At 48.1% G+C, this 19,475-nt stretch overlaps 1 protein-coding gene across 2 annotated transcripts in view; it reads left to right on the top strand.

Moving 5' to 3' along the window:
* Positions 1–10,484: 10,484 nt before the first annotated feature.
* LOC149436216 (cyclin-dependent kinase 1-A-like) overlaps positions 10,485–19,475 on the top strand; it is a 36,303-nt gene continuing 27,312 nt past the window's right edge. For both annotated transcript variants that reach the window (XM_089661863.1, XM_089661864.1), the window contains exon 1: positions 10,485–10,550. The gene's annotated coding sequence lies outside the window, so the exon portion shown is untranslated. The remainder of the gene's footprint in view (positions 10,551–19,475) is intronic.

Genomic DNA, 19,475 nt, shown 5'->3' on the forward strand with positions numbered 1-19,475 from the left:
TGACTTTCTTGGTCATTGCTTCTCCATGACTTGGCATGGGAACTGCCGTTATGACATGACAGCAGAGCAGTGACAGTCGGGGTGGTTTGCTGGGACTGTGCGCTGCCCACCCCGGGGGACTGCATTGCTCTATAGGGCCAGGATTGTCTGTTTCTTGGTGGCACAATGTTCCATTGTAGACTGATGTCTGTCAGGTGTCAGTGCCGGTGTAACCGGCTGTGCGGAGGAAGCTGCTCTCTGGTAATGGCGCTGTGTGGGGGGCAGGGGCGGACTGACCAAGTGGGAACTCGGGTACTGCCCGGGGGCCCCATGAGATTCCCCGGTGGCTTTTTTGCATTTGGGCAAGGACACAGGGGCCCCATGATCCCCCTATTGCCCGGGGGCCCCATGATCCCCCTATTGCCCCGGGGCCCCGTGAGTTGTCAGTCCGCCCCTGGTGGGGGGCGATGATTGGGGTGCACAGGGTGGGCTGTCATTTGGGCTCCCTAGTTCACACGGGCTGTGTCTCTCATTCTCTCTGGGCTGTCATTGGTCTCTCTGACAATCCCAGTGTCATCCGGAAGCCTCTGATTCTCCTGATCACCAGGCTAAGGCTGGTAATGTAAGATGAACTACAACTCCCAGCATGCTGTCCGGCACCCATGTCTGTAGTATGACAGCTGGGACCTGGAGTTCTGCTCCAGCCATGTGTCTGCCTTCCAATCTGATTGTACAATCTTCTTCAGACTGCCCATACATTGTAAAATCCACTTTATGACTCTAATACGAGGAGCTGCCTAATATATCCAGTCCATGTGTATGTGATCTGGCTGACCCTTGTATTATGTGCTGGTTGTTAGATCTGAAGGAGATTGTACAATCCGATTGTGTGAGTGGGGAGCTTAAAGCAACAGAAACTCTTATTTCTTTCTCCTCTTCACCTTTCTTTTTTTTTTTTCCCCCCAGCCATCTGCAGTGATGTGCCATAGGCCTCATTCACACAGGCATTAAAGCCATGTCACTGCCAAGGATGTCTGGTGACTGCATCTCTAGATGATCTAATGTGTGTATCGGTATTGTGGCGTTTGTAGCTGTATTTTTAGATCCGTATTCAGTGGGATTAAAAAACAAAATCCTTGAACCTAAATTCAGATAAGATTTCCATTGTGATTAACCCCCATCATGGCTGGAATAAATGTACAGCTGGTGTTAGAGGCACTTTATTCCAGCAGCATATTTGGAGCGTTTTTTACATGTGTGCAGAGGTAGACTGACTATTGGGGAACTCAGGCACTGCCCGAGGGCCCGGGGTCAGTAGGGGGCCCATGGGATGTCCCCAGTACCTTTCATAGGCGTTTTTGGGTGTGGTTTGAGTGTGGGCGAGGACACAGGGGCCCCATGATCCCCTATTGCCCGGGGGCCCCATGAGTTGTTAGTCCGCCCCTGCATGTGTGTATGAGGCCTTAAAGTGGAACTTCACCCTAAAAGAGTTCTACTTTATGCCCCCCCCCCCTTCTACTACCCTACCTACCCCTACTACTACCCTTCTATGTTATGCCCCCCCCCCCCCTTCTACTACTACCCTACCTACCCCTACTACTACCCTTCTACTTTATGCCCCCCCTTCTACTACTACCCTACCTACCCCTACTACTACCCTTCTACATTATGCCCCCCCCCCTTCTACTACTACCCTACCTACCCGTACTACTACCCTTCTACTTTATGCCCCCCCTTCTACTACTACCCTACCTACCCCTACTACTACCCTTCTATGTTATGCCCCCCCCCTTCTACTATTACCCTACCTACCCTTACTACTACCCTTCTACTTTATGCCCCCCCTTCTAATACTACCCTACCTACCCCTACTACTACCCTTCTACGTTATGCCCCCCCCCTTCTACTACTACCCTACCTACCCCTACTACTACCCTTCTACGTTATGCCCCCACCCTTCTACTACTACCCTACCTACCCCTACTACTACCCTTCTACTTTATGCCCCCCCTTCTACTACTACCCTACCTACCCCTACTACTACCCTTCTACTTTATGCCCCCCCTTCTACTACTACCCTACCTACCCCTACTACTACCCTTCTACTTTATGCCCCCCCTTCTACTACTACCCTACCTACCCCTACTACTACCCTTCTACTTTATGCCCCCCCCTTCTACTACTACCCTACCTACCCCTACTACTACCCTTCTACGTTATGCCCCCCCCCCTTCTACTACTACCCTACCTACCCCTACTACTACCCTTCTACGTTATGCCCCCCCCCTTCTACTACTACCCTACCTACCCCTACTAATACCCTTCTACTTTATGCCCCCCCTTCTACTACTACCCTACCCACCCCTACTACTACCCTTCTACTTTATGCCCCCCCCTTCTACTACTACCCTACCTACCCCTACCCTTCTACTTTATCCCTCCCCCTTCTACTACTACCCTACCTACCTCTACTACTACCCTTCTACTTTATCCCCCCCCTTCTACTACTACCCTACCTACCCCTACTACTACCCTTCTACTTTATCCCCCCCTTCTACTACTACCCTACCTACCCCTACTACTACCCTTCTACTTTATGCCCCCCTTTCTACCACTACCCTACCTACCCCTACTACCACCCTTCTACTTTATGCCCCCCCCCCCTTCTATTTTTTGACACTTTGGCTACCTGGTTTTGACAGGTACCTGCTCCCACTTCTGGTTGAGTTACCACAGTGAATCCACCAGAAGTTCTAGATGTCCCCCCTCCTCCTTTTTGTGGCTTGTGCCCCCCTCCTCCTTTTTGCAGCTTGTGCCCCCCTCCTTTTTTTTTTTTTTTTTTTTTTTCGGCTTGTGCCCCCTTCCTTTTTTTTTTTTGGCTTGTGCCCCAACCTTCTGGGACAAATGACAGATCCCAGAAGGCTGCAGGACCATTCACAAAGTGCAGCGAGTGCTTCCTCAATGGGAAGCTGGCTGTGAAGTAGCATGGAATCACAGCTGGTTTCCCACAGTAAACCTGCCGGGGACCCAAAGTACAGTGAAAAAGCATGACAGGTAAGTGTCCTTTTATTAAATGTCAGCAGCTACAGTATTTGTAGCTACTGGCTTTTAAAGCGGTAGTAAATCACGCAAAAACAAAATACAATGGGCCCCTACAGGTCTAGGTCATCATGTACTAGTATGCACCGCATACATTATGACTTCTGTACACAGAACCCTCCAGCGCTGCGCTGTCGCAGCTCACCGGCACCATTTTCATCCGGTTTTACTTCCAGGTTCATGAGCTCCTGCGGTATGAATGGCCGGAGCCACTATGACGTCTCTCTTGTGCATGTGTGTGGAAGACCTCAGTTGCAGCACAGAGCTCTCTGAAGGTCTACCATGCTGTGCCGGCGTGTGGGAGGAAACCGGAGTACCCGGAGGAAACCTGCACAGGGAGAACATGCAAACTCCAGGCAGGTGGTGCTGTGGTTGGGATTCGAACCAGCGACCCTGGTACTGCCAGGCAGAAGTGCTAACCATTTAGCCACTGTGCTGCCCATTATGACACACTTCCCTTTATATCTCATGCACAGGTGAAAAAATGCTGCTGCTAAGGGTATCTGGCCTTCTAGGCCATAGAATGAGTTTATGCTCATGTGCATCTGAACGCAATATGGGTGTAAAAATGTGGCCTTAGTGGCATCATTTCTGGCAGTGTATTTGGAGCATTGTCATATGCCGGGTGCATGAGGCCTTAAAATGGAGCTCTCCAGCCCGGAGATGTCACCGGTCTTGGCACTAACATCTTGGCCTCCCCCAAATCGTCAAACTCCCCTTTTTTTGGTCCAGCTTCCTCTTAAAGGGTGGCCATGTTCATTCTCCATGGTCTCACTGCATGGAGGGACATAGTCACCCTCTCTTGCTTGCTGATGGGATGGACTATGACGGTAAAATGAAATAAAAAACAAGAAGCGCACCAGCCTTGCGCATTACCTCAGCGACCAAAATTTATTACTTGTAAAAAACATACTCACAAACAGCGAATAAAATCAGGCATGTAAGTCCTCTCAGGGACTTGAAGATAACATGAGTCCCATCAGGGGAATAGGTGTTCAGTACAGCTGACGCGTTTCGAAGGGAGTCCCTTCTTCCTCAGAGCTAACTGAACCATACGTGCACCCTCCTATATATACCCATATCTCTGGACTAAAAATAAGCCCTCCCTACCCGGGTTGGGCATTCTCAGGATAGTAGGAGGGGCCAAAATCTCATAAACTAACCATCAATATTTACAATGCCATTAGAGAGAGATATAACATATAAATTATAAAATGAATAAAATACATAGAGAACATAAAAAACCTATATAAAATATGTATCTTAAAAATATATATATATAAAAAAAAAAAAAAAAAAAAAAAAAAAAACCATATATTGCATACGCCACTTGGTGTGCATCTAATCCCTCAATTTGACTATGACACCAGAGGAGATAATGGTCTTCCACAGTTATGAAACATTGTCATGTTCCGTGTTGCATTAGTGCACAATGTGTCCCATGGATACTTCATCCAGAGGACTTGTCATAACGCTGGATGGAAATATAGCGATCAATGTGACAATAATCATAGGTTCTTAATACAGATTGTTAATCACCGGATATTTTGATGGTTAAGTGTCCATAGTGTCACAACCCCATGTATATATATATGTCCAACCATATAGTCAAATCCACCCACACTCAGACCTTCAACCCAGAGCTGTGTGTTTTTTGTATTTTCTACTACCAGGCAGCTGCATGCGTTTCATGATCAGATAATGAAGAGGATTAGATCAGAGCTCTTAGATCCACATGTATATACATTTACACACTCACAGACGTATACATCCACACTCCCACCTTCAATCCTGATGCTGTGTATATTTTATATATATAACTAAATATCACCAGGCAGCTGCATGCGTTACCCGATCCATTGATGAAGGGGATTTGTAGTCAGCTGCATAAGGAGGACATGAACTTCCCTCATTGCTTGCTGGTTTACCCTGTGGAACGCACGCTACTGCTCCATGCTCCTAACTGCGCATGCGTGAACCTAACCTGCGCATGTGCAGAAGAAAAAAAAAAAACCAGGGGGGCAGATGTATCCTTATAGTATGAAGCAGTGAGTGGAACAATTATTACTATCAGGGCTAATACTAAATAACCATATTCCTTACACTCAGAACATTCCTGTTGATAACAGTATATGTAATGCTGAATACAGAGAATATATATATAAATTATGTATACATATACATATATATATACATACTTCAAATACATTCAATACACTAGATACATCAAATGTATTTGAATCGCAACCTAAAATTGGGATGGAACAGTAGAGGTCACTAATTGTATTCATACTTTCTGGTGACTAAATAAGAGTATGAATCTCCAGGTCATCATTTAAACCTCTAGGGGACAAGGTACCCAATGTGAAGATCCAAAAACTTTCTCTTCTACAGAGTTCTTGGTATCTCCTCCCACTATCTAAGTCCTTTGTGATTGCTTCTATTCCAAAGACTTTCAGTCCATCGTAGTTGCTCTGATGTGTTTCTTTGAAATGACGAGGGACTGAATATTTATCTTTTGCCAATTTTATATTACTTTTGTGCTCGCTAATACGTGTCCTAAGACACCGTGAGGTGCGGCCTACATACAGTAGGCCACAGGGGCAAATTAAGCCATAAATGACAAAAGAAGTCCCACAGTTAATAAACTGTTTAATGGAAAATCTCCTGCCGTCTGTGCTCAAAAAATCTTTTTTCCGATGCCATATGACTCCACATGTGCCACAATTGGGAACGCTACATCTGTAGCTGCCCTTTTGGTCGAATAGCACTGACCATGGACCTGGGTTAGAAGTCTGCTGGTAGTTCCTTTTACGTACTCTGCTAGGCGCTATTATGCTCCTGAGATCCCTAGGTTTCCTGAAAATTAATGTGGGTTTATCAGGAAGTACCTTCCCTAGAGTAGGGTCGTTTTTTAAAATGTTCCAGTTTTTCGACAGAGTGTGTTTGATATCCCAGGCTTTGTTACTATATCTAGTACAGAAACGTACTACGTTTGTATTGCAAATGTCAGTCGTGGTCTCAGAATGGACACCAGCTTCCACGACAGTACAATCTATGGAATTACTATCATAAAGGGCTAAATATTTATTACATGCTGTTTGAATAAGCTGTGCATCATACCCTTTCTCCTCAAATTTCTTTTGAAGGATCAGACTTTGTTCCAAGTAGTCTTTTTTCATAGTGCACGTACGTTGTAGCCTGCAGAACTGTCCGAAGGGAACATTACGAATCCATTGCGGATGATGATTACTCTTGGCGTGTAGATATGAATTCCCCGCTGTGGGTTTGAAATATGTTTTTGAGCATATCTGACCGTTTATATCATGTCTTAATTCAAGGTCTAGGAAGACCAGATTATCATCATCAATAACATGAGTGAACGTGATGTCATACGGATTGTTACTGCAATGTTTAAGGAACCCCTCCAGCTGGGAATCTGTACCGTTCCAGATGATGATAATATCATCAATATACCTTCCATATAGGATAAGGTTTGCACTATAGGGGTTATTCGTCCAGATATAGTTCTTTTCCCAGTACCCCATAAATATATTGGCATAGCTAGGAGCAAATTTTGCGCCCATGGCAGTGCCCTGTGTCTGGCGATAGTGATTATCCAGAAAGGAAAAGTTATTATGCTCTAGGGCAAATTCAATGCAATTATATAGAAATTGCATTTGTGTATAGTGAAGTGATGAATTTGTGGCTAGAAAATGCTGAATGGCTCGAAGACCATGCTCGTGTTTAATGGACGTATATAGAGATACCACATCCAAAGAAAGCCATCTATATGGACTATGACGGGCCTTACTAAATGGCGGACCGCAGTCCGGATACAGACTGAGTGACAGTCCTGTCCGGACCACAGCCACACCACTTAGCAGCCTGAGTGGACTCCTCTCCTCCCGCTGCTGCAGCTGTTAGTAATTGGGAGGAATGGCAGGGTGGACTCCTGTTCTGTATGTACTCTTCTGCTGCGGCTGTCATTGCAGCTACTGTTGAATTCCAACAGGGAAGAGGGCAGGAGGAATGGAAGGAAGGACTCCTCATCTGAATGTACCTGCTTGTCGCTGCTGAACTCAGACCAGGGAGGAGGGTGGGAAACACAGCAGGTCTACAGAGGAGCGGGGAAGTGGAGCGAACCTTTCATGCGGGTCACTTGCTTTTTACCAAGAAGAGTTGGGCAGCTCCCACCCTCAGTGGAAACCTATGCCTGACATCTTCCCACCTGCTCTGAGTTCAGCAGCGGCAGGCCAGTACATTCAGATGAGGAGTCTTTCCTTCCATTCCTCCTGCCCTCTTCCCTACTGTGACTTCAACAGCAGCGGCGGCAGATGAGTACATACAGAACAGGAGTCCACCCCGCCATTCCTCCAGCCCTCCACAATGTGTTAAGGTTTGGGGAAGATTATGGGGTAGAGGGGGCTGTGATATGGGAGGGGGGCTCTGATGTGAGAGATGGTAGCTGTGATATGGGGGACTCTGATGTGAGAGGTGGTAGCTGTGATATGGGGGGGGCTCTGATGTGAGCGGTGGTAGCTGTGATATGGGGGACTCTGATGTGAGAGGTGGTAGCTGTAATATGGGGGGCTGTGAAGTGAGAGGTGGTAGCTGTGATATGGTGGACTCTGATGTGAGAGGAGGGAGCTGTGATGTCAGGAGAGGAGGAGCTGTGATGTGGCGGTGTTGTGATTGTAAGGGGGGCTGTGATGGAAGTGGGGTTATGTTGTGGGGCTCTGATGTGAAAGGGAATTGTGATGTATGGGGGGCTGAGGACATTAATATGAAGGGGGCTGTGATGTGAAAGACTTGAGTAATAGAAGAAAAATTAGTTTTGGACTTCTGCAGAAAGAAAATGTTACCAACCGGAACTCCATGAATTTTAATTCAGTACCCCTGGACTATGGGATCTGTAGTGTGTAGAGGAGTGCATATGATCCGAAATATTGTGCACTGGTGGTTTCAAATGTAAGTGAGGGGGAGGAGAAGAGGCTCAGGATCTCATAGAGGAAGTTACAAGTGGGCAGGGAAACCACAGTAAACTGATTTCATGAAAAAATAGTTTAGAGGGCAATTGTTTACTGTCAGAGGGACAGATTTCTTCTTCTTTTTCCCTCAATCAAGTTGATGGTGCTGCTGTCTGGATATAATGTCCTAGTGGGGAAGGGGTAGATGTATGGGTATCTACTACTTTAATAACTGCAGTAAAATACCTCTTCTTTTCTTTCTTTCCTTTTTTTTTTTTTTTTACCTAGCATTTAAAAACAAAAACAGCATGCCGCCCCCCCCCCCTTTCCCAAATCCATACCTGGTCATTATCTGAACATGCTGGCCAGCAAAGGGAGGGACAGAGGAGCGAACACCCCCCTCTTAAACCATACCAGTCCATGCCCTCAGCATGGGGTGGGATCTGGGTGTTAAAGAGGGCTTCCAGATTCTGATATGCACCCTCCCATATTGAAGGCCTGCAGTCTGTTATGGGGGGGGGGGCTTGCTCATCTGTCTCGCCTTTCCTGGTCTACTGGGCTGCATGCTTGGTTAAGGGTCTGGTATGGATTTTTGGGGGGACCCCACACTTAAGTTTTTGGGTGTTTTTTTTGTTTTTATTAATCAATAAGTGTAGCGCTCTGTGAGAACAAACTAAATCTCAGCATAAAATATGTGACATAATAGTGGAACAAACAGTGAATCCTAATGATATAAATGAATGCTACAACAGTGCAACATCCCAAGATACTGTGCATATGGTGGAAGTGACTGATACTAAGCCCCCTACTACGGGGGATATACCCTATAAAACAAGTGCTCAGTGTCAACACACTCTATTCATAACCATGAATAAACCGCTAAAATCAGAAAACATGCATATGTAACAAGTGAATATGGATGAACAGATCACTCAGAATGATATCTTCTATAACAAAACGTGCCACCCGTGTCCACAACAATAAATGCAATCATGCAGGTGAGTCTTGTGCGTTACCAGGCTCCGGTGATGACTCCACACACAGCTAGATTGACTCCTCACCTCCTTGGTGCGACCCTAAGAGGGCCTAAATGCCTTATGGATCACTCCTGGATCCCCCCGGGTTAAAGCGTATCCTCACGGAATATCCTAAATGGCTCTTATCCAGAAAAATCAGCTCCCACATGGTCCACAAAGAGAAAAGCCTCCATAGTGTATTATCATTTATTGACGCAGTAATTAAAATTATATACACTGGACACTCACATGATACATCTTCTTGTATACAGCATTAAGAACCTCATGTATGGGTGTACTTGCATGGGTTCTTTAGGGAGTCCAAAGATGGCGTCCGCGCCGGAAATGACGTCCCCCCCCCCCCCCACAACAGTAAAATTGGTTTTATATGCAGTAAAGCATGCTTGTTATATTCACTGTGGAACCTAACCTGCATTGTGTGAAAAGGTTGTTTAATCCGGACTTCTCTGATATTCCCCTTCTGTTACTGTGACAAATCTGCACATGCTTTGTTTTGTGTGTATTGCTAGATTTATTTATTTATTTATTCTTTTGGGGGGGGGGTGGGGGGGGGGTGCATGTGATTGGCACGGGGCCAATCGGCACTGTTCTGACAGAGGGTCAGGGGTCATGCAGCCTCATAGGACAGTCGGAGGAGAATGAGACCACCTCCTACTGCTCGGCTGGACACCGATAAAGTCGTAAGACTGCTATATACTGCTAATGAGAAGATATTTAGCAGTTTATATTTTGACAGTTACCCGCTTCCACCTCCGGCTCAGTTTTGCAGCAGCGAAGTGATCCGGAAGTTCGACCCCCTCCTTACTCCTGCAGTCTCCTGAGAACTTTCACAGGGCCCAGAAGACTGCCGCACCAGTCAGGAGGTGCAACTCACTCGTGTAGTGGGCACCAGGCTGTAAAGCCACACACCGTGGAGGACAGAAGGGGAGAAGGGAAAGCGCGGTAGAGAACATTGCTGGACCCTGGGACAGGTAAGTGTGTGTTTATTAAAAGTCACCAGCTACAGTTTTTGTAGCTGCTGACTTTTAATAAACACAAAAACGACCAAAACTTTACTCTAAAGCTGTTTTTTTTGTGGTGTTTACCAAGAGCATTTGCTTTTCGAGGTAAATGCTGCATAAAGTGATAGTGAATTGACCTTTTCAGCTTCGCATGTGGTATTTGGGGAAAAATGTGTCAGATCACCTAAATAGTGCATGCGATATGCTTTAGTAATTTGAGCCCATAATGAGAGTAAGGAACATATGGAAGGCTGTACAGTCACATTGCCACCAAGTAAAAGACCCCCAACAAGGTAAAACAATACTTTCCATTTATACATTTATGGGGCCAAACGCTTGCTTTACAACTCTGTCCTTTAGGCAGTGTTCATAGATGCTAAAACCTTTTTTCTTTCTTCCAGGAATTTACAGAGATCAACAGACATGGATGAGTATGCCAAAAATAGAAAAAAAAATTGGAGAGGGTAAAATATATATATTTTTTTTTTACTTGTATGTTTTTGTTCAGTGTGTGGTTTTTGTTTTTTTTTTGTTTTTTTTTTGTTTTTTTTTTATTTATTTAGTAGAAAAAAAGATTGTCCAGAGTCAGTATTTGTTCACAGGGCAGCTGTATTCACAATTAAGACATATGGGATAACTATTAATATCCAAAGCAGACTTTGCACATTTCAGCAGAAAAAAAAAGCAGCTGGTGTGTATGGCATGGAGATTATCAGTAGGGTTGGTAAGAACGCAATCTATTGCAGACACAGGAGTTTAGGGATTTATGCAGGCCATAGGTGGGAAGAAAACCGTCTGTTTTCGTTTAAAAAAAAAAAAAAAAAATCAGTCGTTCAATCAGCCGACATTACCAATATTGGTAAAAAAAGGTCAGCTGATTTTCATCCCATCTGCAGCCGGCAATTATATAGAATATATGCAGAAGAAGAAATAGAATAATAAGAAGAAATCGAATATGAAGAAAAGGTAGAAATAGACTATTAAGAAGAAGAAGAAATAGAATACAAATAAAAAGAAGAAATAGAATATGCAGAAGAAAAAGTTGCAACGTTGTATCTATTTGTATCCATTTTGGATACAGATGTTTATATTCGGATACAAATAGATACAATGCTGCTATACTTTTAAATGTCAAATATAATATCGGACTGAAATTTTTTTTTTTTTTTTTTTCTTCATATTCTATTTCTTCTTCTCATTCATATTCTATTTTTTTTCCTTTTCTTCTTTTCCTTCTTCTTTCATGTCACTGCTCATGCGCATTTTTAAATATCGGAAAAAGATCTACAAATTTGTCCATCGTTGCCGCGAAAATCGGCAGAACGACAAATTTGGCCGATTATTTTCCAGCAGGACCAATAATCTAAAAGGTCAAAAATCACGAAAAACGACCAATCGATTACCGCACTAACGATCCGAAAATCGACCGTTTTTTTTTTTTTTTTAATTTCGGCTGATTTTCGGTCGTTTTTTCATCTCTTCTATGGCCCGCATTAGAGAGAAGCAGTCAGAAGAAAGTGTAAAGGGCAGGGGATGGTGGTGGGTGGAGTCAACCATGGGGTTTCAATATTTAAAAGTCTGGATATGCAAAAGCGGGAGCCGTCACAACTCCAGTAGGTGGCGGACGAAGACTTGTGGGGAGGTACGTAAGATCCATGGTTCCCAGACTCGACAAAATGTAGGCATGTTGCCCTGAAGTGTAGCCGTCAATTTCTCATTAATCAAATCCCAATAGAATCGGGGTTCAACCTCCGACACCAATATTTGTTTAGAAAGCCAGGCTTTGGTGGTAGTGAGGAAGATTAAATTACGATATCAACAACTCAGGTTTATGATTGAGAAGAGCTTGAAGTGGATTCATTGGCATTGCTTTCTAGAAAGAGTATGCAGAAATCTATATACTTGCTGCCAAAGAAGCTGTACCATCAGTGAGGACCACCAGCTGTGGTAATTGGAACCAGCTCCCTAACAGTTAGAAAGCAATGCATAAAGGAACCAGGGCATTTTTTTTTCCAAAATCAGGCTTTGGGTATATTAGTAATGTGATCCACCTGCTGAAGTGAAGATTGTAAGTAATACGTTGCAATCTGGAGACACTGGATTTTCAAAGGGCTGAGGACTCCCTGAAAGCACTGGGTTCCTGATTGGCCAGATGTCGGAAGGAAGGGAGTCACATGTCTACCATACCCATAAGTACTAGGTACTTCTCTTCACTCCTGGCAGCTGAATGGTGGTGCTGGGAGTAATTGCTGCTAGAGGGGCCCCATGAAAGTGAAGATTTTGCTTTACCCTGCTTACATTTATAAGCCTGAATGTTTGATCACCCCTTTGCATTGGGCTATTTTCTGTTTTAGTTGTAGGGCCAATTCCCACTATGTGCGGTGACAGACGTTTTACCACATGGGACACACAAACGCTGCTTTCTTTTGTGTCCCTAATACACTGCAAAGCAACCTAGTGCTGCAGGATGCAGTGGTAAAATGCAGACGTAATACATTTTCACAATGCACTATCAACAATTGCACTGTAATGGGCAGCGCATCGCACTGCCCAACATTGCAGTCAGTGTATGTTTTGTATACTTCAAATAAAGCTCATACAAAACAAAGGAGCCACGTGATGCGTTGAATTGCCCACCACACTGCTCTCTAACACAGCCAGTAACCTAGAGCTATCGCAGTGGTAAAACGCTGTGACAGCTCCCCATATACTGTGCATTTTCTCTTAAAAGCTTATTTGAACATACTTTTTATGTGGATCACAAGAATGCACTTTTGCTCTCCTGTGACCCATAATCAGCCAACAGCAGGCTAAAGCTGATGCCACAGATCCGCTCCAGACTCTGGAGGGATCCCAACAATATCTGAATCCGCTCAGATGCCTTACAGGCAGCCTCTCAGCATGCTGCCAAAAGCCCCAAGCCAGCCGCTCCCACCCTCTCTCCTGCCTGAAGCTCCGGTGAGCATTGCGGAGGCAGAGCAAAGTCAGCGCTCTCTGCTCAGTGAAGACCAAGAACTGAGTTATCAGCAGTCACCTGATTGCTTAGTTCTTGGGCTTAGAGCTGGTGGGAGACGGCTTGCGGCATCGGATCGATTTATGCTGCGTCCTGTGAATGGTCCTGCAATCTGTGACGACCTGTGACATGTCTGAAAAGATTGCTGTGGGAGTGGGGAAGAGAAATTCTGGTAGATCGTTGCAGCAAACCAACCAGAAGTTGGAGCAGGTACCTGTCTAAACCAGGTGCTCTTTCCCAAACCAACCCCCACCATCCTCCAAAGAAGTTCCAAAAATAGGAGGGCATAAAGTGGAACGTCTCCTTTTTGGGGTACAAACTTGTACGAGGAGTTTTCATTCTCCTATCACTGCCCTATGAGATTGTATAACCTCTGTCTGGACAATGCTGATCACATGCACTCTCCCAAGATTAAAAAAATAAAAACCCTCCTTTGCACATGATCAGTTTGGTGTGTATTGCTGAGTGACTCCACACAATGTCTTATGAGGAGATAAGAGGGGGATATTGGAAGAAAGGGAGGATCAGAGAAGTCTGGATCAAACAGTTTTTACAAGTTGCAGAGGAATAAACCCTTAGATTCCACAGTGAGTATAACAGTAACACTTTAACCCCTCGCCTACAGGGCACTTATACCCCCTTCCTGCCCAGTCTAATTTTCAGCTTTCACACTTTGAATGACAATTGAACAGTCATGCAACACTGTACCCACATGAACTTTTTATATTTTTTTTGGGAGGACAGCCTTTTCCCCTACCGTCTTTCAGGCCAGCACTCTGAGAGACCTCGGCTCCTCCCCATCTGAGGAAACACCTCCACCTACAATAAAAAAGCTCCACTCCCCTCTGACCTCAGTTCAGGTGTTTCCTCCGGTGGGGAGACACGAGGAGGCGCAGGGCAGACGATAGGGGAGCCGAGGGCCAGATAGCCGGCTGAGAGGCCCGACGCAGCCGGGAGTGAAGGCCGGAGTGTCCGGCTGCATATCCTCCCTGGGCAGGCTGCGGGCAGTGAGAGTGCATCCCGGGGGACGGGACAAAGCACTTGCCTGTTCTTCGCCCCCCGACCCTCTCCGGCGAGGGGGGGCGTCGGGGTGGCCGTGGTGAGATCTGGGGAGGATCGGGGGGAGTTCCGCTCCTTCCCATGCTGGCGGTCGGAGGACTTGGCCGGACGTCGGGAGACGACGGTTTCCGGCGGAAGGGGCGGGGCTTCGCCCAGGGCTGCGACTTCCGCTTCCGGTCGCGGCCCTCACACCACGGCGGCGCGAAATTTGAAAAGGCGGTGCGGTGCACAGCGGTCTGGGGGACAGACCAGCATCAGGCGACCACCCTCCGGTACGGGATGTCGGAGGCACCGGGACCAGGAGATGCCAGCACCAGCCAGTCACAGGTAAGGTGCCTCAGTGGAGGCCTCCCCTACCTGTTGGCCCCTAGCAATGGGAAGGTGGGGCAAGGGGTCTGCGGATTTGCAGGCCCTTTTTTGCTCTGCCAGGAAGGAGCAGGGGGGGGGGGTGTTTAGTGTTGGACTGATTAGGCTTCCCTCCTCCCCCCTTCTTTTGTGTCTTTCAGGGCAAGGCCCGAGCTAAACTTAGGCACCAGGAGCCCAAGCGGAGATGCCCTTTTGAAAGAATCTTGGCGAAAGGTTCTTTGTGGCCCATGTATACAGGGGTTGGTGAGGGAGGAGAAGCCGGAACAGGGGGACCTAGCCAGGTCAGTGAAGGAGTTGGCTACCACCTTCGACTCCTTCAAATCCCTCATGGAGAGGTTTGCCCTCCCATTACCTACACTTCCCCCCCCCCCCCCCCCCAGGTAGCTTCGGTGAGTCGTCGGGAACCCCTTATGACCGGGGAGGAACCAGTGGGGGACTCCCAGTCTGAGGAGGAATCAGCGGGGGAGGGTCCCTCGGAGGAAGGGAGGGGCCCCTCCCGGTACAAATTGACTCTAGAGGAGGTAGATGAGCTCCTGGGGGCTATATACGAAACCCTGGACATTAAGGAGGCGGTTAAGGCCTTATCTCTCCACGACCAAATGTATCAGGGGTTGGAGGAGCACCAGCACAGAGTATTTCCTGTGCATGACATTTTGGTGGACACCATTAAGAAGGAGTGACAGGACCCGGAAAGGAAGCTGTTCTTCTCTAAGGCTTTGAGAAGGATATTTCCGTTTTCGGAAGACCCGGAGGCGGTCTGGAACAAGAGCCCTAGACTAGACGCAGCCTTTTCCCAAACGACCAGGAGAACTGATCTGGCGTTTGAGGACATGGGGATCTTGCCAGACTTATTGGAAAGAAGGGCGGAGTCTCTCCTTAGGAAGGCCTGGGACTCGACCCTGTACAACCTGAAGCCGGCCATGGCTACGACAGTGGTAGCCAGAAACTTAGAGTATTGGCTTACGCAATTACAGGCCCATATTGTGGCAGACTCTCCCAAGAAAAAAATCTTGGCCTCTTTTGAGACCCTTTTGCAAGGAGTTGGGTATATTGCGGACGCTTCCGCAGAGTCGGTGAGGTTGGGGGCCAGGTCTTCTGCCCTGACCAACTCAGCCAGAAGGGCGCTGTGGCTAAAAACATGGCAGGGGGACATCACTTCGAAAATTAGGTTGTGCGGCATCCCCCTCACTGGAGACTGTCTGTTCGGCCCGGGGTTGGAGGAGTTATTGGACCGGACAGCTGATAGGAAGAAGTCCTTCCCCCTCAAGAGGAAAATGCAGGAGGGGGGGACACGGAAGGCCCGCCCGGCAAAGAGGCTGAGCCTGCGACCGCCTGGTCAGGGTAGGTCTGCTGGACAGAGAGGTAGGGGAAGAGGAGGAGCGATTTTTCGCCCTCCTGAGCAGCCCCAAAAGCCAAGGTGACTTGGTTCCTCCTGTGGGGGGAAGATTGGCGGCATTCCTTCCACAGTGGGAAGCCGTGGTCACCAGCCCCTTCATTTTGGATGTCATCCGAAGGGGTTACCGGTTGGAGTTTCTAAGGCCGCCACCCGAGACTTTTCTGGTGACGACCCGTCCAAGGGATCCGATGAAGGACGCGGCTCTGGTGGGCGCTTTAGAGATTCTACAGTCCCAGGGGGTCATCTCCAGGGTTCCGGTAGAGGAACGAGGGAAGGGAGTTTATTCCCATGTGTTTGTGGTTCAAAAGCCGTCTGGGGCGTTCAGACTGATTTTGAACCTGAAACCCCTAAACAGGTCAGTGCGTTACCGGAGGTTCCGCATGGACTCCATTTTTACAATCAGGTCCCTAATACCGCCAGGTGCATTCATGGCTTCCATAGACTTGAAGGACGCCTACCTACACGTGCCCGTGGCGGAAGCCTCTCAGAGGTTCCTCAGGTTGGCAGTGGGGGGGGGGAGGAAGGAATTCGACATTGGCAGTTCAGGGCTCTTCCATTCGGCCTTTCCTCCTCGCCAAGAGTATTCACCAAGGTTCTGTCGGAGGCACTGATTTCTATTCGCTTGAGGGGGATTTCAGTGGTGGCCTATCTGGACGATTTGCTGCTCTTCGCAGATTCAGAGGCTCACTTACGGCAAGACCTGGTTATAGTGAGGGGCCATCTAGAAAGCTTGGGGTGGATTTTGAATCTGGAGAAGTCCTGCCTGGTACCTTCTCAGAAAGTGATTTACTTGGGCTACGCTCTAGATTCGGTGGACCAGAAGACCAGCCTGACTTTGGAAAAAATCACCAAGTTGGAAGCCGGGGTCAGATTACTACAGGGGAGCAGGTCGATATCCATAAGGCAGGCCATGTCGGTACTTGGATTACTGACAGCGTCCATTCCGGCAGTTCAGTGGGCAGGTCTGCATATGCGTCCCCTCCAGTTGTGGATCCTGAGGGTTTGGGACAGGAGGAGTCACTCCCTAGAACGCAGGGTCCTGGTTCCCCCCAGTGTGAAGAGGTCTCTATGGTGGTGGAGGAGATCGTCCAGCATAACTCAGGGGGCTGTTGTGGTGTTTTCCGATATCCACGGAAGTCACTACAGATGCCAGCGCCAGGAGCTGGGGAGCCCACCTGGGAAATTTGGTGACTCAGGGGGAATGGTCCTTGGGGCAGAAGGCCAAATCCTCAAATTGGAAGGAATTGAGGGCTGTGTGGGAGGCTCTGCACTCCTTCCAGGCGTGGGTCACGGGCCAGCACGTGCGTGTCCTAACGGACAATGCCACGGCAGTGGCTTATATAAACAGGCAGGGAGGGACAAGGAGCAAGGCCCTCGGAGCCTTAGCGGCGACTCTTTTGTCCTGGGCAGAGGTGAACTTGGCGTCCCTGTCTGCGATACACTTAAAAGGAGAGCTGAACCAGAAAGCAGACTTCCTAAACAGGACTCGGCTCAGGGAGTCGGAATGGGCCTTGAACCCCAATGTCTTTCAGGAGATTGTGCGGAGGTGGGGATCCCCGGATGTGGACCTTTTTGCCTCCGGGAGGAACAACAAGGTCCCAAATTTCTTCTCTCTATCCCGCTGGGACGGGTCCAGAGCGGTGGACGCATTAGGTCAGAGGTGGGACTACCGGCTTTGTTACGCCTTCCCCCCGGTTCCCTTGCTCCCCCTGGTCCTGAGGAAATTCAGGACAGAGGGGACCTCGTTAATCCTGATAGCTCCCTTCTGGCCGCGGCGGGCGTGGTTTGCGACCCTAAAAAGTTTGGCCTCTCGTCCACCCTGGGAGCTGCCACCGAGAGAGGATTTGTTAACACAGGGGCCGGTTCTTTGCCCCAGCGTGGGAAGATTACGGTTAACGGCCTGGTTTCTGAGCAGCAGCTCCTCTTAGAGAAAGGGTTCTCGCCTAGGGTAGTGGCGACATTACTGGCCAGTAGGAAGGAGGAGACCCAGGCCATTTATGGTAGGGTCTGGGGTTGCTTTACAGCCTGGTGTGACCGGACGGCAGTGGCAACCCATAGTTTGGTTTCCGTGTTGGAATTCCTGCAGGCGGGAGCGGACAAGGGATTGTCTGTCAGCACGCTCAAGGGCCAGGTCTCGGCCCTCAGTGTGTTCCTAGAGACGCCCCTGGCCAGGGAGGCATTGGTGAGTAGGTTTTTCAAAGCTCTGGTGAGGCAGAGGCCTCCGAGGTCCAGACCGTTTCCGGTGTGGGATTTGGCCAAGGTGCTCGGGGGATGACCAGGGCTCCGTTCGAGCCCCTGGAGTCCTGCCCGATAAGTGAGCTCACCATTAAAACGGCTTTCCTGGTGGCGTTTACCACGGCGAGGAGGGTGTGCGAGATGGAGGCTCCCTCGATCAGAACACCTTATCTCCGTATTTTTTCGGACAGAATCGTTTTCAGACCGGACCCGTCCTTCATTCCGAAGGTAGCTCGGAGTTTCCAGAGGGAACAGGACATTGTCTAGAAGGACGCTGGCCAGCTGGCTGCGGCTGGCGATTGCAGGAGCATATCAGGCGGAAGGCCTGGAGGTCCCGGAGGGTATCAAGGCACATTCCACCCGAGCGGTGGCGGCTACCCAGGCAGAGCTAGCAGGGGTTTCCCCAGGGCAGATTTGCAGAGCGGCAACATGGTCCAGCTATGACACATTTGCCAAGCATTACAGACTGGACCTGGTCTCGGTGCAGGAGCAGGACTTTGGTCGTAAGGTCTTGCAAGCAGTTAGCCCGCCCGAGGGGTGAGTACTCGCTTATCCTCTCAGAGTGCTGGCCTGAAAGACGGTAGGGGAAAAATCAAGTTACACTTACGGTAACGTCTTTTCCAGGAGTCTTTCAGGCCAGCACCGGTTTCCCACCCGTGTTGATATTTGTTATGTGAAGATGGCTTATTACGATTATGTTGTCTCGCATTGTGTCTCCCCAGGTGACCGGAGGATGCTTGGAGAACTGAGGTCAGAGGGGAGTGGAGCTTTTTTATTGTAGGTGGAGGTGTTTCCTCAGATGGGGAGGAGCCGAGGTCTCTCAGAGTGCTGGCCTGAAAGACTCCTGGAAAAGACGTTACCGTAAGTGTAACTTGATTTTTTTTTTTTTTTTATGGAATTTAATCGCCTCTAGGTTTTTTATTTTTTGCCAGACAAACCAAACACCTGAAAATTTTGGAAAAAAACATGTTTTTTAGTTTCTGTTCTAAAATGTTGTAAATAAGTGATTTTTCTCCTTCACTGATAGGCGGCACTGTCTGGCATTGCTAGGTTGCACCGAAAGTCAGCTCAGATGGGCACTGATATGTGGCATTGTGCACTGGTAGGCACTAATATGTGGCACTGATAGGCGGCACTGACTGGCATTGCTAAGTGGCACTGAAAGTCAGCTTAGATGGGCACTGATATGTGGCATTGATGAGTACTGACAGCTGGCATTGATGGGACTACACTGATCATCAGTGCCCTGATGGTCAGTGTACATGTCCCTTCTGAGGAATGCCAATTACTGGCTCTCCTCTCCTCTGTCAGCGTGACAGC

The sequence above is a fragment of the Staurois parvus genome, unplaced genomic scaffold, assembly GCF_062004578.1.
Source record: "Staurois parvus isolate SC_StPar_1 unplaced genomic scaffold, SC_StPar_1.0 ptg001398l, whole genome shotgun sequence".
Classification (NCBI taxonomy): Eukaryota; Metazoa; Chordata; class Amphibia; order Anura; family Ranidae; genus Staurois; species Staurois parvus.